The 20,427-nt window shown below is 47.2% G+C and overlaps 1 protein-coding gene across 2 annotated transcripts in view; it reads left to right on the forward strand.

Annotated features, from left to right (window-relative positions):
* The first annotated feature begins 4,120 nt into the window (after nt 1-4,120).
* The window catches only part of PLXNB1 (plexin B1), an 830,120-nt gene continuing 813,813 nt past the window's right edge, over nt 4,121-20,427 (forward strand). Inside the window, exon 1 of one of the 2 annotated variants that reach the window (XM_069643229.1) lies at nt 4,121-4,492. The gene's annotated coding sequence lies outside the window, so the exon portion shown is untranslated. Of the gene's footprint in view, nt 4,493-8,637; nt 12,191-20,427 lie in introns of those variants that run through there. The other variant, XM_069643227.1, reaches the window with a different exon arrangement.

Raw genomic sequence — 20,427 nt, forward strand, 5'->3', positions numbered from 1 at the left:
GGAAGTGGGCTTTCTTGGCAAGGTCTGTGATGTGGGGAGGGAAGGAAAGAGAGGAGTCTAAGATGACACCAAGTTTGTTTGCTCCACAGGACGACAAGGGAAGATTGCCCAAGGAGGACAGCCAGAGTGAGAGAGGGAAAGCGGGAGCAGGGGTCCAGATGAGAAGGATCTCAGTCTTAGTGGCATTAAGGCAGTAATCGTTGGAGGATAAAACCTATCCTTATCTTCCTTGAGCAGAACTCTGCCCCCTCGCTCATGTGGCAGTCTCCTGTAACTTGTCACTTTTCAGTTACATCCTGGACTTCACCAGGAATCGAATTTTAATTCTATGCATTTTTATTGTATTGACTACCATTAACTGGGTCTTTTGTTTTCACAATGGCCATCCCTCAGCGCCTAGACGTCCTTGGGCCTTAGTTGCACTTTATAAATCTTCAAATAATAATAACAATCTGTACACCTCATAAACCCTTAGTCCAACACAAGCTCTGTCCCTTTTCTTGGCTCTGTACTCTTCAAAGCCATTCCCGATATTCGGATAAGGGTAGGGGGAGATGTGCAGTTCCTGCGACTTCGTATCTCATGAGAAAATGTTCCTTGGCTAAGTACAGTTTTTTTACATGCACAGAAAACTCAGAAAACTGTTATTTTTTAATGTTGCAATTCCTTTACGCATGAGGCCTGCTTTAATATCTCACATCAGGCCATCAATGTCCAACTTCACATTATAATATACATTTAAATGGTTCAGACCAGGGAGTTTCCCCCGTAAACAGTTCCTTTCAAACCAAACTGCAAAATATATTCAATTCTACGGCAGCTTTCTCTTTGGGAAACATGTATTTCAGGGTCTCAATATACTGTAATGGAAGCTAGGCCTCATTTCTTTTCAGATTTGTCATTCAAACCCATGGCAAATACCACGGGGCCCATAGTTACAGGCCCAAAAAGAAAACAAACCAAATGGCCGCCATGGAAAGTAGTCCCTTCTCCCTTTTCTTGGCAGCCATTCAAAAAAATAGGGAAAAATGTAAACAAATAAAATGGCAAGGAGGGAAGGGTCTATGTGTAGTCCTTTCTTCCTTTCCATGATGGCCTGTCACAGATCGGGAGTTGGCGGGCTGGGGACAGAAGTGTTCCCAGCGTGTCAGACTGGAAATAGACGAAAAAGCAGGTAAGTGGGGTTGGGAGGGCAGGTATGGCATTCTTTTGATTGGGGGGTGGGTGGAGGGAAGGAACAACACTTACCTCGATCCCCAGTGGGGGAAGATGGCAGCCTCCAGCCATGTAGCGGCTGGGAGTGGGAATTACCCCATTCCGAGCCTCCTCGTTGGCTGAGTGACTGCCACGCCCCCCCGCTGGGGACAGAAGGGAAGGAACGTTGTGGGGAGAGGGATTCCCAGTTGTGTAATGGCCCATCGAGGGCCAATGAGACGGCATGCTACAATCTCATTGTCCCTCGCCGGGTACAAATTCATGTAGTCTTCCTATTTCTGACAACACTGTTTTTGTACTTGGCAGTGTTGAACTTTCCATACTGGCTTTTGGTCTGCCAATCAACACTGTGCTTTCAAATTACAGGAAGATATTCCTACATTTTTAGACCCCAGTAATCCAAACGCACTTTCCTTTTGTCATTGGGGCTGTGTTTAAACCCCTCATCAGGCTAGATTAAAGCCAGCTCAAAGAGTTCTTATGAGGATGGGTTTGGGTCGGGAAAGGAACTGGGTGGGAATGGCCAGCGAGATTAGCATAGTATGAGTGTGGAAACAACACCTACACACTGTGTGCCCCTCGCAGATGCCGTTCTCCCTAACTGAGCTCTAATGCAAACGTTTCTGCTTATAGGTGACACAGGCGACATCTAGTAACCCAAACTAAAAAATAAAGCACAATACAATGTGTTCATATTTTATTTTCTGCAACAAGTTTAGCAAGGAGTAAACTAGGATTAGTACAGAAAAAGACCTTTGTATCACGTTAACTAAAGCAGTGTGTGACAGTGATAAGCATGGGGCGCTTGTTATCAAAGCAACACCCCTGGCCGGTCGGTTAGCCATGCATGTCCCTAATTTGTTCATAGAAGAATATGACCTGCCAGAACATTGCAGGACAGCACAGGAAATAGTGGGAAATAAAACTGCACGTAATATAACAAGCTGCAGTTCCATCTTCTTCACATCTAAGCGGGCACACGATTCAACATTAACAGAGTGGCGGACTAAGGTTTTAGGATAATTTACTGGCACACATGGCCAGTATAACAAATAAATGTGCTCTTTGGAAAGCATAGTGCACAGACAACGGTATTTACTGACAGCTGAACTCCAGTGGGCCTACAGGTGCAATCATAGCATTTAACCTTATGGCGACCACAGTTTATTGACTTGGTAACACTTATCCTGGCAGCTTGTCATTTGCTTTCACAGCGACATTCCCGGGGCTGCTTCATGACCTCATCGTGGCCTTTTGTTTCTTTGTATCTCTTAACTCGACACATTCCATGCTGTAATGCTTCTTTAGGTTTACCAGCCTTTAATAGCTCTGTTGTGCTGTATATTATCACGTACACTCCTTCTGCAGGTGTCTGCAACCTTTGGATTTCCCGACGTTTTGGACTACAACTTCTATTGGCTCTAGCCTGCATGGTCAATGGTGAAGGATCATGGGAGTTGTAGTGTACAATAAATGGAGAGTTGCCCGTTGCAGACGCCTGAGGGATCATCTTGTGTTTGGTGCCGAGCACCAATTTCGATTGGGGACTAATAATGTATGTAGATATGTCCTATGTAAAGCGCTTTGGATAAAAAAGCGCTTTATAAATAACAAATTATTATTATTATTATTTTATTATTATGTAGCCTGCATGTGAATCTGTTGTGGTCCTTGAAGGGGATTGGTCTGTGTCAGGGAAGCAGGGTTAGTGTTGAGGGGGCAGTCGGACTTGCTGAGTCTAGACTGGAGAGTTGGTGTTTTCGCGGTTCATGTTTATGTGAGCAGGTCAGCGCTGGTCATTGGGCCGGATTTTCCCGGATCCGGGATCTGGCAAAATCGGGTTCCCCTGGTCTCGTATCCGAGAAAATCATGTAAGCCCTTCAAGGGTTGCAATATTTTGAGTCTGATTTTGTCGCTGATGCCAAGATTCGAAGTTGAGAGACTTACCCACTAGTCCACTTGAACGTCTAGTCAGGATGCAGGTGAATATGAAATGAAATGATATTTTATTTATATCGCGATTGTAAACAAGTGTTTCAGAGCACGAATATGCTTTCAAGGATTGCACGCCGCAGAAAAGATTAAAGCAAGCTTTGTAGCTTTAAAAGGTGTGCACCTTTAATACTTTAGTTGCAACCTCATAGAAAACACTCCTCACCTCTTTCCCAAGTGTTAATAATGAATTAATCTCCTACAAATGGAAATGTTCACTTATGGGGGGCTTAGAAAAATTCTCCTGCGATTGTCAACACCACTCCCCTAGCCCCCTCTTCCCAGTCGCTGGTGGGATCCCACAGTTAATCATGTCAATGTCCAGCACTGGAGCAGGTGTACTCAAATAGGCAAAGTCTGGGGGTTCAGAAGAGCTGCGGGGGGTGGAATGGAGCATATGCTGTGTTGTACTGACTACAGCTCTGATGTGGGTGTTATAAGTCACGGACGATGTGCCGGGTCTCCCTGGGACACGTATGACTTCCACGCAGAGCTGGGACCCTCCAGGCGTAAAGGAACCCAGCAAGAGAGGCACCTTAGCTTATTCGAGACCCAGCAGAACACGGAACCAGTGCAGGGGGCAGGGGAAAGGCTTGGTAACATCTGCAAGAGGGTCTGAGGTAAGAGCTGCAATGGACTAATACTGGCAGGACTGGAAGGAGTAATACTAGTGCAAACAGTGCAGGCATGTGTAATGTAGTGTAACCTAACCCTATGTGTACAGCGCAGACGAAGGCCCAAGGGCATCTAGGCGTTAGAGAAAGAGGATGAAGAACTAACCCAGAGTGTTGTGTACGGCGTACACTGTTGTACGCATGCGCGAGCCTCAGCGAGGTTCGCGCATGCGCATTACAAATAAAGGCGGTGCCCACGGCAGTTCGCGCCGGGGACCGGAGCATCAACACGTCTCCGGCGTGTGTTCTCGCATGCATGAGAGCGAGTGCGAGGGGCCCCAGGCCGTGTGCTCCCCCACCCCAGCACACAACACTGGCGACGAAGTGGGATCGGAGTCGTTCGTTGCTCCGTGATTATGGACCCGCTTGAAAGGCCGGCGGCCAGCTTGTTTTTTTTTTTTCCTCATTCTCATACGCAGTTGCAGTGGTTGCGGCCCGTGAGGGTGCTCGTGCACCATCTGCCAGCTGCAATTTTCCTGCCAATTTTTGGACCCTGCACAGCCAGCTGGTGCAAGGCTGTGGCACTATTTGAAGAAAGAAGAAGAATTGTGAACTCTCTGACCATATTACACATCGAAGCCACACCACCTCATCACTTGGTGGCAGCAATTGTGAGTACCAGTTGCCATAATGGGGGAGGAGACAGATGAAGAGGGTGCTGTTGCCCCGATACCACACAGAACGCACAGCACTCTAGCCCCCGTGCCTGAATTTGATACCACAGGGCCCCCACCCAAACTGGGCCCCAAGTGGCTTTTGTGGGTCAGGAAACTGGAAATGTTTTTCAGAGCCATGGGGGAAAGAGATGATGAGGCGAAGATTGCCATTATGGAGACAAAATGGAAAAAACAGAAAGTCTCTGAACAGAAAAGTCTTCAGAGAGTTTCGGAATCCAAGATGATCCCAATCCCCCGGATCTGACATGGGTGGGAGTTCCACATTCAGGGAGCAAGACCAGCCCGGGAGCCAGTGAAGCTGTGAGAGAAGATCCTGAGAATGGGCCAAATGAGTGGCACCGATGGCTAGTCATGAGGCGACCGAGTGGCACCAAGGACTAGTCGTGCGCCGGCCGACGGGCACTGAGGGCTAGCCATGAGGCGGCCGAGTGACACCGAGGGCTAGCCGTGCACCGGCCGAGGGTCACTGAGGGCTAGCCATGTGGCGGCTGAATGGCACCGAGGACTAGCCGTGCGCCGGCTGAGTGGCACCGAGGGCTAGCCATGCGGCGGCCGAGTGGCAGCGAGGGCTAGCCGTGTGGCAGCTGAGTGGCACTGAGGGCTTGCCATGTGGCGGCCGAGTGGCACCGAGGGCTAGCCGTGTGGCAGCTGAGTGCCACAGAGGGCTAGCCATGCGGCGGATCAGTGGCACCGAGGGCTAGCCGTACGGAGGCCGAGTGGCACTGAGGGCTAGCCATGCGGCAGCCGAGTGGCACCGAGGGCTAGCCATGCGGCGGCCGAGTGGCAGCGAGGGCTAGCCGTGCGGCGGCCTTTTGGAGTAGTTGGAGGCACTGAATTAGAACCGCTGGTTGTGCCAAGTAAATCCCTTACAATAATCCAGGGACCCCAGAATAGATGCTGCCAACTGCTGCCGGCGCAGGATGGCAGGGGAAGGAAAGGTAACCTGCAGTGCACACCGAGATGCGCAGTTCTTGGGAGTCAGAGGGGAGGAGTTTTACTCGCATCCACTTTGCCGAATCACTAGGTGCAGGACCCCAGCCAAGTGATTCGGGCCAGAACTCTGTATTCCACAAAGTCTCTGTTCCAGTGGGCCCTACTACCATCAGGGCCTGATTTAAAAAAGCACATTTCAATGGAAAAAACCCAAAGGAAAACGCTTTGTAAATCAGGCCCAATCAGTCTAGCGGCAAGAGTCATCTTTAGATGGGCAAGAATGCTTTATTTAAAAAATAAAAAAACACCTCCAATGTTGCTGGTGCTCTCAGTATTGAGTCTGCTCCTCATGCCTGTAACTTTCTCTTGCAGTCCTCCCACCCTCATGGCACTCTTTTGTGTTCCGTATCTCTCTGTGTCTTCCTAACATTATCTGTCCCATTTTCAGTCTGTCTTCCTTCTTCATTACTGTTACACTCTCACTTACTGTCACTCTCTTTCCTTCTTGCCCCATCCTGACACTTTGCCACTCTCACTCTCTTCCACTTCCCAGATGCGCTCTCTGCCTGAACTACCCTGAGTTTAAGGGGGGGGTCCCTGTCCATCCCCTGACATCGTTCACTTTAAGGGGGGCTCCCTGTCCATCCCCTGACATCGTTCACTTTAAGGGGGGCTCCCTGTCCATCCCCTGACATCGTTCACTTTAAGGGGGGCTCCCTGTCCATCCCCTGACATCGTTCACTTTAAGGGGGGGCTCCCTGTCCATCCCCTGACATCGTTCACTTTAAGGGGGGGCCTGTCCACCCACTGACATTCTTTTTAAGGGGGTCCCTGTCCATCTCCTGATATCATTCACTTTAACGGGGGTCCCTGTCCATCCCCTGACTTCATTCACTTTAAGGGGGGGCTGTCCATCCCCTGACAGCGTTCACTTTAAGGGGGGGTCCCTGTCCATCCCCTGACATCGTTCACTTTAAGGGGGGGGGCCCTGTCCACCCGCTGACATTCTTTTTAAGGGGGTCCCTGTCCATCTCCTGATATCATTCACTTTAACGGGGGTCCCTGTCCATCCCCTGACTTCATTCACATTAAGGAGAGGGCCCTGTCCATCCCCTGACTTCATTCACTTTAAGGGGGGCTGTCCATCCCCTGACATCGTTCACTTAAAGGGGTGGGGGTCCCTGTCCATCCCTTGACATAATTCACTTCAAGGGGGTCCCTGTGCATGCCCCGACATCATTCACTTTAAGGGGGGTCCCTGTACATCCCCTGACATCATTTACTTTAAGGGGGAGGGGGGGTTCCTGTCCATCCCCTGACATCATTCACTTTAAGGGGGGTTCCTGTCCATCCCCTGACATCATTTACTTTAAGGGGGGTGGGGGGGTTCCTGTCCATCCCCTGACATCATTCACTTTAAGGGGGGGTGCCTGTCCACCCCCTGACATCATTTACTTTAAGTGGGGTTCCTGTCCACCCCCTGACATCATTCACTTTAAGGGGGAGGGGGGTACCTGTCCATCCCCTGACATCATTTATTTTAAGGGGGGGTGGGGGGTTCCTGTCCATCCCCTGACATCATTCACTTTAAGGGGGGGTGCCTGTCCACCCCCTGACATCATTTACTTTAAGTGGGGTTCCTGTCCACCCCCTGACATCATTCACTTTAAGGGGGTGGGGGGTGTGTCACTGTCCATCCCCAGACATTCACTTTAAGGGGGTGGTCCCTGTCCATCCCCTGACATCGTTCACTTTAAGGGGGGGGGCCTGTCCACCCGCTGACATTCTTTTTAAGGGGGTCCCTGTCCATCTCCTGATATCATTCACTTTAACGGGGGTCCCTGTCCATCCCCTGACTTCATTCACTTTAAGGAGAGGGCCCTGTCCATACCCTGACTTCATTCACTTTAAGGGGGGGCTGTCCATCCCCTGACATCGTTCACTTTAAAGGGTGGGGGTCCCTGTCCATCCCTTGACATAATTCACTTCAAGGGGGTCCCTGTGCATGCCCCGACATCATTCACTTTAAGGGGGGTCCCTGTCCATCCCCTGACATCATTTACTTTAAGGGAAGGGGGGGTTCCTGTCCATCCCCTGACATCATTCACTTTAAGGGGGGTTCCTGTCCATCCCCTGACATCATTTACTTTAAGGGGGGTGAGGGGTTCCTGTCCATCCCCTGACATCATTCACTTTAAGGGGGGGTGCCTGTCCATCCCCTGACATCATTTACTTTAAGTGGGGTTCCTGTCCACCCCCTGACATCATTCACTTTAAGGGGGAGGGGGAGTACCTGTCCATCCCCTGACATCATTTACTTTAAGGGGGGGGGTTCCTGTCCATCCCCTGACATCATTCACTTTAAGGGGGGGTGCCTGTTCACCCCCTGACATCATTTACTTTAAGTGGGGTTCCTGTCCACCCCCTGACATCATTCACTTTAAGGGGGTGGGGGTGTGTCACTATCCATCCCCAGACATTCACTTTAAGGGGGTGGACCCGTCCATCCCCTGACATCATTTACTTTAAGGGGGGTTCCTGTCCATCCCCTGGCATTTTTCACTTTAAGGGGGTTCCTGTCCATCCCTGACATCATTTACTTTAAGGGGGGGCAGAGGGGTCCCTGTCCATCCCCTGACATCATTCACTTTAAGGGGGGGTACCTGTCCATCCCCTGACATCATTCACTTTAAGAGGGGTTCCTGTCCACCCCCTGACATCATTCACTTTAAGGGGGGTCCCTGTCCATCCCCAGACATTCACTATAAGTGGGTCCTGGTCCTGGTCCTTCCCCTGACACCATTCACTTTAAGGGGGGATCCCTGTCCATCCCCAGACATTCACTTTAAGGGGGGGGGATAAATGGAAAATACAGACTATTGCAATTTCAGAATACCTGAGTTTTCAACTTACTTTGTAGGAAGCAAATGACAGACAGACATTAGCTGGTGACTTTCTAAGTAAACTGAAGACTGTCCACTTACTTTGCTGAGACCACCTCCAGTGACAGTCCCCTCATAGACTTCTTTCACAATAAGACTGTGCGTTTTGAAAGCCTGTTTACGTGGACTTTACTTTTCCAAAATGTACTGCGGCGTCCATGTATTTTTACACGTTGTCCGATTTGGCAACTTCCTAGAAATGGGCAAAACGTAGTGCTCTATGTCACATAATTGGTAAAAGCAAAATACCCGAATTTCACGCCTCCCTGCACCGCCCATCTTCCACAGGCCCGTCACGCCCCCTTTAATGCAATCATTGCCACATTATTTCATTTATTTATTTGAAATTGTACAGCGCCCATTGCTTTCGGGCATCGTGGCGCTGTTAAGAATGCTTGCTTAGTTACATAAGTGCATAAGTACATTAAAGCCAGATTTCCCTCCAACCAAAGTGGAAAGCGCCGACCTTTTTAAAATCCTTTCAGAAGGCGCTGTAGCTGCACACACTTGTGCATGCTGCTCAGTAATTGTGTAATTGCGTCCAGTTACTCTTTAATGTTGCATAATTGTGTGGTCTGAACCTTGCACGATGCTCTGTCACTAAATTGTGACCGTGTTCTGCACATGTTGAAGCTCCAAATACACAGAGTAAGAAATCTAGGCGCTGGACGACTCGCATGTACGGTGGAAATCACTCGCAGTCCCTTTAAATTGGAATCCCAGTTAAATTGGCCTGCAGCCCAGATTCAGTATGGGAACACTGTAACGCTGCCGTCCAATCGGCGATGGGTGTACCGGCTCGTTCACATTGTGAGCCCTGGGCACCGGCAAAAGGTGCCCAATGGGGTGCCTAGAACAGCTCTGTCAAGGGCAATTAAATGTTCCCTTTTCAAGCCATGCGGAAGGCTGGAGCAGGCCCCGCTCCTTTTGTGCCACCGGCCATTAGCGGCTTCCTTGTGTCCATTCTGGCCCGTGTCCACTGCGAGCTGGCTGCCAACAGGGTGTCTCAATGGGTGAAGTCAAGCGATCCATGGGCCAGCCTGAGGAGCGGTCTCTGGCCAGAGGTGTACTGGAACAATTCGCCGACCGGGTGGGGCTTCTGAAAGCTTGATAAAGCTGGGGCAGAATTGGTCCTGTGCGTGCCAGCTGGCAGACTGGTGCCCTGGTGAAGCAGTCACCTGTGGACGCAGGAGGCGTAATCCACAATCATCATCTGACCAAGCTGTGCGATCCTGGGCAGTTGATTTTAATCCTCAATACTTCAACCCGTTATCTGCCGACGGCATGAGCAACCCAGCGTCGGGTCCTATTATATCAACTATAACGGGGGCTTGTGTTTATTGGATAGGATTTCTGTGTTCACATGCACATACAAGCACATGCATATCACATGCACACTCAGCACATGCATAGTCGAAGGAGAGTGTGGAAGGGAAGCGCAGCGGTGGCAGTGCCGCTCAGGGCTTATCAGTGGAGGTACAGTGAAGAAGAGGGTCAGTAATTAGGGGGCCTTCTGCCATGACATTGGCGGGTGTGGGCTTCATACCAGACAGAATCTGAGCTTGAGTTTATAGAACTCACATGCCAGGTGGGCTACCTGAGTATTGCATCTTTCTGAAGTCAGTGAAGCGAGAGCAACTAAGAGGGGGCAAGGGGGCAAGGGTGTATCGGAAAGTCTAATCATACAAGGCTGTAGGGCTGGGGCAGAATCAGACAGGTTTTGGATGGACATTCTCATCCTTTTATCCCCCTGAAGGGGATTACCAGCCCCACAGAGTTGGATCATATGAAATGAGAAGAGTCAATACAATGAAGGTACCGCTAGAAATGTCAGTTGAGTTGGGGCAGAGTCTGTCACACGTCAGGTGTCTACAGCTCATTTATTAACCATCTGATGTTTGCAGCTGCTTATATTAACTTTGGGAGACGTCATATCCCGATGGCACATGGTCAAGAGGTTGAGCAAAATTCCCCTGCACGTCAGGTGTGCTGGCTCAGACTTTTGTCCTGCTCAGCGTGATAAGTGGGTGATATTGAATTTGAGGATAACGTTGCTGGTCAGTAACTCTGAACGGCTATTAGGGCTGCGGTAGAGGCAGACAGCCTGTGTTTCTGGCTCCTCCTTTCATCCTTCTGAATGTGATACAATGACTATGGCTGATATGAGGAAGGCTGAAATAGAGAGATGACAGAACATCTATGTACACCTAAAGGGCCAGAGGGGCTGGGACAGAGTCAGCCCCTGACTTAGCAGCTTATCCTTCTGAGGGTAATGAAACAGATAGCACTTCGGTGAATACTCCCAAATAGTAGGACATCATTGAGGACTAGTAGAGTTGGAGAAAACGTTGTCACATCACGAGGAAAAAGGGAGGAAGCTCAACCTTTCATCAGTTTGAGATGAATAAAATGAGTACTACTAAGGTTGATTGTATTAAATAAAGCAAATTCTTTTCAGACATGTACCTCTAAAAAGATATCAGGGCTAGAATAGCCTATCATAAGTCACGAGTAGGAGTCTGCCACCCTTAGCTCCACAGATTTTATATATGCCCTGCCCAGCACTGGAAATTATAAGGGATCATGGGAGCTGTAGACAGCGCGCCCCGAGAAGCCAGGACACGTGCAGACGTAAAATCCACCGCCGCAAAAAGGAAAGGACCAGAAAACAAGCCTCCTCTGCCTACACCCCAAGACTATGGACCTCCTGCCTGCCGCCAGCATCAGACTCACCCCGATGCTCCTACAATTCAGAAAAGAACTCAAGACCCACCTCTTCAAGGTGTCTCTCCTCCTCAACACCTAGGCCATCACGTCGCCCCTCATGCCCCCTGACTCGCTAGACGCCACCTGCCCATCTCCTCCCCACCACCCAGGCTCAGCTGCATCCCTCCTCTGTGCCCCTTTTTCCTATCCTTCCCCCGCTGTATATCTGTTCTGTTGTTACCTCGTAAAGCGCTCCGTTATTCATCAGTATTGTTGTTACCTCTGTGATGCGCTCCATTGCTTCTCGAAGCTAGGTCCACGCTCAATAAATACCATAAGAATAATAATAAAAGTGCAAGGCATCGTGAGAGTTGCATGTTGCAGAGCCCTGGCCTTGCTTGTCTGTCGAAGTCTTTCACCCTTCAAAGACTGATATGATATGAAAGGTTATTTATAACATGCTTACTACCCAGAGGTTTCTAAGCGCAGACCCGGGGATCAAACCTGTGTTGCTTTGTGTCGTCTTGCTTCCAAGGCGAGCACGTTGCCGCTGAGCTATCATCCCGGGACAAATGATAGTATGGGTAACATATGAGGCATAAATCAGGGAGTGTCCATAATGGCCTGGCACTTCTGAATTTTCGGCGGAGCTGGGGCAGAGTCACTGAGTGGTCCCATACACCCGATTCATCAGAGTAACATCAAGATGGATATAATTAAATGGGGTTGAAATGCTGACATTGAAGAAAGACCAGTTGTTCTGGGCCCGAGGCAACGACATGTCAGTGCAAATGACAAGACTTTCCTTACTTTGAAGAGCAATTAAAGGACTTACAAAAGGCCGGATTAAAAAAGGTGGGCTTGAATTGGGCTTGCGCTGAGTGGCCCATCAGTTGCGCCTGACATAGCCTTGCATTTTAGGATGAAAACATGATCGACCTTTATATATATATGGCATTGAAATGTTGACACTTCTTCAAAGACAGTGTTATAAAGGCTGGCAAGTCTGGGGTGGAGTCAGCCATGTCTCATTCTGTACAGCGAGCACCTGGTAAGATGTTTCCAGCCTGTTTGGGGTCTTTTTATTTTCATCTGTGTTTTAAGTGGAATTTACAAATCATTTCTTTCTGCTGTGTTGCCTCTACGTTGTCAGTTTCCATGGCTTGCAGTTAGTAATCCATAGGCATCTTGTAAAGCAAGCACCTGGTAAAATGCCTCCAGCCTGTTTGTGTTTTTTTTTTAAATCTGTGTTTTAAGTGAAATGTCCAAGTTTTTTCTGCTGATTCAACTTCTAGAGCGGACTGCTTGGGGTGTAGTCCTTTGTTTGTTTCTGTTCCTTTTTCCTCTCTCCTCCCATGTTGAAAGCATTCGGCTGGGGAGTCAAGTGTGTCTGTACATTTCTGTAGTTTTCCCTGGCTTGCAGTTAGTAATCCATTGGCTCCAACCTTTCACTCCCTCCTATGGCCTGTGTAACATCCTTCTTCACCAGCCATCCCAGGGTAGCATTGCCCGGGCTGCCATCGGCTAAGTGCCAGAGTCAAAGGGCAGCTCCTGAAGAAGCAGCTCCACTCCGTGTTTGCCCGTGTTTGCCTGGAAAGCCAGCTGCCATCAACCAGCAGCAAGGTACATTTGGTGTGGAAGAGGAGTAGAGCCATTACTCTACTCCAGAAAAACCCCACCACTCTTATTACCTATTATCTAGTCTAATTGTGTAAGGTAGCCATTTTGACACTCAGTCTAAGTAGTTAGGATAGCTATACTCTAGATGGAGTCTAAATTACATACATTAGTCATACTTTACATCTGAACTGTTGGTATACCCTTGCTATGCTATATCCCCCCTGCTACACTCTGATATATACCTGCACTGCACCCCATAGCCATTGTGTTACACACTATAGCTAATTTGTGTTGAACGTTGCCATGCCCTAGCCATCGTAAAGGCGGTACAGGCAGGACACACAACCATTACTGTGCTCCTGAATCCCAGCCACTCTTACACTACTACTACAATGTAAACAGAAACTTGAGACAGGGCTGTTCCGAAAGTATGAGCGCTTGGGTGATATGTATATATGTAGGCATTGTGGTCACTGTGTTCTGATGGCTGCAGATCTATGCAAAGTTGGGATCTAGCCCCTAGATCCCCTAAATCAAATAACATTTTGAATTACTTTGCTGGAATTGCACTCATCTAGATATATTGCCATTACTATGCTCAAATAACATAGTCCACCATTTGATAATTCCTGATTATCCAACATTCCTAATACTCAACATTGTTCATCCAGCTTGGTCAAACTGCCATTTAATAAAGTCTTAATGGTCAGGTTTCATTGCTACAAAGCACTGTTCATTCAAATTTGCCGACACGTGTTTCGACCTTGCGTCCTTTTCAAGGCATTTGCATTTAAATGAACTAGTTATGTGAAATCAGTCACATTGCAAAATGAATATGTTAAAATAGTACCATTCATGGTGTTGAAGAGAATGGAGACAATGATAACCAAAAGAAGGAAGAGGGGAAAAAGAAATATTAATTGGCATGTCTGTATTGAGAGCATAAATTTTGATAACTATATTTACATTTCATATGTTGCCTCCGATTTACAAAGCTCAAATGATCTCATTATCTAATGAATTCTTCAAGCCAGTACTCCATCATTATTATATTATAATCACCTTAAATGATGGAGTTGCTGACCTTCACCCGGCCCTGAATTAGTGTATGAATTACACTACAGTATTACTACTGTTTTGTTGAATTGTGGGTGAGCTCCCATCACAACATGCATCTCTGTGCACATTCAATAAATAGTGAGCCTCTATCATTGTGGTCTCACCGTTTGGTCTCTCTCATAGTAGTTTGAATGCTGATTGTCAAATTCCCTGAAACCAATAAGTATATTGTTCCTTGTTTGGCCAGTCTAAAAGCCGTATAATTAGATTGTATAGCTAAGTGTACTCACTTTGCAGTGTGTAAGGACAGATTCTGCCTTGATTGCACTAATCGATATTCTCAGTTATTTTCTCACAATTGGTTTGATTATTATCAGCTTCTAGATCAGTCAAAACATAATGTGGTTCAGATCAATAAAGAATTGCAACTATGTGTTATATAACCTGAGTCCCTTTAAAATTGAAATTACGTGTACCCGTGTCATTTGGTATTCTCCCAGCGGTGTGTTAAGCCGATCGGGTGTATATTTGGTGTTCCAAATCGTCGCGGTCGCCATCTTGGTACTGTATTTAAACTTTTCAATACATCACAGTGTACAAATGTGTATGCATAAGTCTGTTTTCACTTTCTAGCATGTTATTGTTTTAATTAATAATGCTAAAACTTCAAAAGGGTTATGTAAATTCTAACAACATATTGAGATATGTGCTCTTAACCCGCGAAATTACAATATTTACATTTCAATTGATATCAGCACAAAGTATGCAGCCCAAAGCCGAGTCTTTTCTCACTTGCTATCATGTTTGGGAATATTTTATAAAGCAATACCTCAGATTAGGTGAAGATATTTTTGACAACAATGTGCAGTAATTGCTCTTGACCGAAATAAATTAGGTTGTTCTAACATAATAAATCACAATAATATTTTATGGTGCACGCACAATACCATCTGTTCCCTCAGTCTGAATACTAGAGTCAAAGCAATCATGCATATTTTTAATATCTACCCAGTTGAGTTACCAATTCATGAAATGGTTTACTGCAATGTTCAGTCTAAAGATGTAATTTAGACAATTTCGTAAGGTTTTATTTTCAACCACGAACGGTTGTCTGATTTATTTAAATCATAGATGCTTGCCTCAATCTGTTTCGCATGTTTTCAATACCTAGTTTATCATCTAGATGAACTCTCTTGCTAATCTCAATTGATCTGCTTCTAGACCAATTCCTTCCATATGTGAGTTGGAATTAGTTGCTCGAGTAAACAACTCGTTAGATTCTAAAGTATTCGGTAAACGACTAGGTGACGGTGAGTCACTTTATCACAATGAAGGAATGCAATACGAAATATATGTAATTATACGTTATTGCGGAACATTTCTTCTTTCCAAATTAGCACTGAACTTAACATACATTGCAAGCAGTAGTGTACAGTATCACATCCGACAACAATACAGACATAACATCGTGAATCCAAAGTAACAAATGACATTTTAAACCGTTTCCAATAGTAGCTCCAGTTATTCTTACAAGAAAACATTCATTTCATGCTCCCAGTTCAATCCGTGTGTCAAACATCGTAAGTAGCATATTCGTTTCGATTCCACCTGTCTAAACTTGAGTGTTCTATCTCCCCCACATATGCCAATTTGCACCTTACGTAGTCCTATGAAGCGTATATCATCTTTGTTACTCAGTTGGTGATGTTGCTGCCCGTGGACTGCCAATGGTAATCTGATATCTTGTTGGTTCAGACTGGAGATGTGTTCTCTAATACGTGTACGTAATTCGCTAATGGTACTGTCGACATATACACGGTTACAAATGCAAATTATGGCATATACCACAAATGTTGATCTGCAATTGATTAAATCCCTTATTTGGATTACCTTGCCATCATTGAGTTCATATTGATTGATGTCAGGGTTTGCATATTTGCTCATACTGCAGTTTCCACATCTATAAAATATTTCAGTCCGTGGTTTCATCCACTTACTTGATGGCTGAGCAGTAATCGGATTATGGCTGGATGGCGTGATGGGAGCAGCATGATGAGGGGGCAGAGGAAGCGAGGAGAACCAAATGATGAGGTTGCATGACGTGAGGGGAGCAGCATGAAGAGGTCAGAGGAAGCGAGGAGAACCACATGATTAGGTTGGATGGCATGAGAGGAGCAGCATGAGGAGGTCAGAGGAAGCGAGGAGAACCACACGATGAGGTTGAATAACGTGAGGGGAGCAGCATGAAGAGGTCAGAGGAAGCAAGGAAAACCACATGATGAGGTTGAATGACGTGAGGGGAGCAGCAGGAGGAGGTCAGGGGAAGCAAGGAGAAGCACATGATGAGGTTGGATGATATGAGGGGAGCAGCATGATGAGGTCAAAGGAAGCGAGGAGAACCACATGATGAGGTTGGATGGTGTGAGGGGAGCAGCATGAAGAGGTCAGAGGAAGCAAGGAAAACCACATGATGAGGTTGAATGACGTGAGGGGAGCAGCATGATGATGTCAGAGGAAGCGAGCAGACGCACATGATGAGGTTGGATGGCATGAGGGGAGCAGCATGATGAGGTCAAAGGAAGTGAGGAGAACCACGCGATGAGGATGAATAACTTGAGGGGAGCAGCATGAAGAGGCCCGACTAAGCGAGGAGAACCACATGATGAGGTTGGATGACGTGAGGAGAGCAGCTTGATGAGGTCAGATGAAGCGAGGTGAAGCACATGATGAGTCTGGATGAGATGAGGGGAGCAGAATGATGAGGTCAGAGGAAGCGAGCTGAAGCACATGATGAGTTTGGATGAGGTGAGGGGAGCAGCATGATGAGGTCAGAGAAAGCGAGGAGAACTACATGATGAGGTTTGATGCCGTGAGGGGAGCAGCATGATGAGGTCAGAGGAAGCAAGGAAAACCACATGATGAGGTTGAATGACGTGAGGGTAGCAGCATGATGCGGTCAGAGGAAGTGAGCAGAAGCACATGATGAGGTTGGATGGCATGAGAGGAGCAGCATGATGAGGTCAGAGGAAGTGAGGAGAACCACGCAATGAGATTGAATAAGGTCAGGGGAGCAGCATGAAGAGGTCAGAGGAAGCGAGGAGAACCACATGATGAGGATGGATGACGTGAGGGAAGCAGTATGATGAGGTCAGAGGAAGCAAGGAAAACCACATGATGAGGTTGAATGATGTGAGGGGAGCAGCATGATGAGGTAAGAGGAAGCGAGGAGAACGAACCACATGATGAGGTTGGATGACGTGAGGGGAGCAGCATGAAGAGGTCAGAGGAAGCAAGGAACACCACATAATGAGGTTGTATGACCTGAGGGGGAGCAGCATGATGAGGTCAGAGGAAGAGATAGAAGCCTTAAGATGAGAAGTTATCAGAGCTGCATAATGAGGCCAGACGATTTGAGGGGAGCTGTATGATAAGGTCGAAGTAAGTGAGGAGAATTGACTCATGAGGTCAAAAGAAGTGAGAGCAACCACACAATGCGGTCAGAGGAAGAGATGGAAGCTGCATGGTGACATCATAGGAGGTAAGGGAAGCCACATGGTGAGGAAAGAATAAGTGAGGGAAGCCCCACAAAAAGGTCAGAGGAACAGAGGAAGCCTCATGATGAGGTCAGAGGAAACAAGGAGAACCACATGATGAGGTTGAATGATGTGAGGGGAGCAGTATGATGAGGTAAGAGGAAGCGAGGAGAACGAACCACATGGTGAGGTTGAATGATGTGAGGGGAGCAGCATGATGAGGTCAGAGGAGGCTTGGAGAACAACATTATGAGGTTGGATGACCTGAGGGGAGCAGCATAATGAGGTCAGAGGAAGCAAGGAGAACCACATGATGAGGTTGAATGATGTGAGGGGAGCAGCATGATGAGGTCAGAGGAAGCGAGGAGAACCGCATGATGAGGTTGGATGACCTGAGGGAAGCAGCATGATGAGGTCAGAAGAAGTGAGGAGAACAACATGGTGAGGTTGAATGATGTGAGGGGAGAAGCATGATGTGGTCATAGGAAGCGAGGAGAACCACATGATGAGGTTGGATGACCTGAGGGAAGCAGCATGATGAGGTCAGAAGAAGTGAGGAGAACAACATGATGAGGTTGAATGATGTGAGGGGAGCAGCATGCTGAGGTCAGAGGAGGCGAGGAGAACAACATGATGAGGTTGGATGACCTGAGGGAAGCAGCATGATGAGGTCAGAAGAAGTGAGGAGAACAACATGATGAGGTTGAATGATGTGAGGGGAGCAGCATGATGAGGTCAGAGGAAGAGATAGAAGCCTTAAGATGAAAAGTTATCAGAGCTGCATAATGAGGCAAAAAGGATGTCAGGGGAGATAAATGATAAGGGCACAGTAAGTGAGGAGAGTTGGCTCATGAGGTCAAAAGAAGTGAGAGAAGCCACACAAAGAGGTCAGAGGAAGAGAGGAACCCTCATGATGAGGTCAGATGATGTGAGGGGAACCACCTAATTAGAACAGAGGAAGTGAGGGTAGCAGCATGATGAGGTCAGATGAAATGTGGAGAACCACAGGATAAGGGCACGGGAAGTGAGTGATGCTGTCTCATGAGGTCAGAGAAAGTGAGGTATGCCACATGATGAGGTTAGAGGAAGTGAAGGGAGGCACCTGGTAAGGTCAAAGGAAGTGAGAGAAGCCACTGAAGAGGTCAGAGTGATGAGTGTCCCCCGATGATGTCAAAGGAAGGGATAGAAGCAAGTAGAAAATGCATTGTTAGGTCAGAAGAAGTAAAGGAAGGCACATGGTGAGGTCATGAGGTCAGGGGAAGTGAAGGGAACCACAGTACAAGGTCAAGAAAGGTTTGGAAGTTGTATGATGAGTTAAGAGGACGTGAGAGGAGCTGTATGATGTGGTCTGGGGAATTGAGTGGAACCACATGATAAGGTCCGAGGAAAGTAGTAACGCTGTATGGTAAGGTCAGAGGAAGTCACTGGGCTGCATGATGAGGGCACAGAAGGTGTGGGGAGCCACATGATGTCAGGAGAAGCAAGGGGAGTCACACGATGAGGTCAGAGGAAGCTAGGGGAACTGCAGTGAAGTGATAAGACCCACATGATGAGGTCAGCAGAAGTGTGAGGTTAAGCATGATGAGGTCAGTGTAAGTGTAGAGGAGCAGGTACATGCCTCTGCAGGAAACCCGCCCCCTACCTCCTATATGTTGGAAGCATGTGATTGTGCCGTGTTTGACACCAGCAGTTGTTCCAATACCGCAGCGTATATTCAAAAGAAGATACCCATTGAGACCAGCCTATCGAATGTATCCCCGAAGAGAGGACAATCCGAGGGAGGAACTCCCTGCAGGGATATGAAAAAGAGCAATGAAAGAAGCCTGTGACGTCATAAGAGAGTGTAAACGACATCTCAGAGTACTGACCAAAGAGGCTGTATGGATCTTACAGAAACTAAAGGCGAATTAAAGAATCGAGTGAACTCTTAAATATGAAAATGAAGATTACATGTGCACGAAGTGTTGCAGAGAATCAACCATTCAATAATTGTGCAGATGCTAAAATGCAAGGTAGACTAAGTCATCATAGAAGCTGGCTGTATGTAGGGAATAGAATACAGGTGAAGCCGCCATTGTATAGAAGCTGGACATCGGTATCATGAATTTTCGTAAGCCAGGACCCATGAAGAAGAAAGGGAGAATTGTGTTGCAGCAACAATAAGCTGAAATCGTGGAGCTACATGGCAAGGTTTCTGGCCTGGAGTCAAAACTGACGCAGCCAAGGTCGGCTATCTATTCTGCAAAGGAGTGAACGCACAAATGATGAATCATCTTTTGTTGAGGTGCAAAGAGAGAACACCAAGAGTGCCAAGTTTTACATTTAAGACATTTAAAATCTGTAAAATGGAACAAATCGTGGTCTCCTGTCACGCGAGCCAAGGATGAAAATAGAGTTGAACCTGGAGTCCTAGAACAACGATAGTGAGTGCCTGCACTCCCATGTATTCCCAGAGGCAAGGATACTTTGCAAGACCAAGTTCAAAGACAATCGTCATGGCAGAAGGCATGGGCAATGAGAGATGTTGGACTAATTGGGTGGGGAGATAGAGTCAGGCCCACCTCCTTGCACCTGGGTCTGGGCTTACGTGCTGCTAAGTGAACCGAATGTTCCAGACATGGCACAAGCGTGCCAACCAATTGTAGAGGGCCGTATAACGAAGGGCCTTATAGTTTGAGAAGCCAATCAGAAACTATGTACTTAATGTTTTTGAAGATGACATGTTTTAGACATAGGCATATATGGCCCACCTGACAGTGGGCAGACAATCACAATCCTAGTTCCTATACAATGTGTACTTAGATGTTCCCGTTAAGCCTATCCCGATCCCCAGGAGGATTTTCATTATTTGCCACATAATATGACATCACTTCTGACGTATTTTGAGTATACAGTCTTGTTTTTATGAAAAGATCGTTGAGCGAAATCGAGCATAGGTCAGTTGATGTACGTTGTAACTCTGTGTTTTAAATAATTGTTAATAAAACAGTACTTTGCATCTTCCTGAGTTGGTTCTGTTATTTGGATTCAGAGTTATTCTGTGAACCCATCCATTGCATGCACGTTCCTAAAGGGC

The sequence above is a fragment of the Ambystoma mexicanum genome, chromosome 2p (assembly GCF_040938575.1).
Source record: "Ambystoma mexicanum isolate Mex_15411 chromosome 2p, UKY_AmexF1_1, whole genome shotgun sequence".
Lineage (NCBI taxonomy): Eukaryota > Metazoa > Chordata > Amphibia > Caudata > Ambystomatidae > Ambystoma > Ambystoma mexicanum.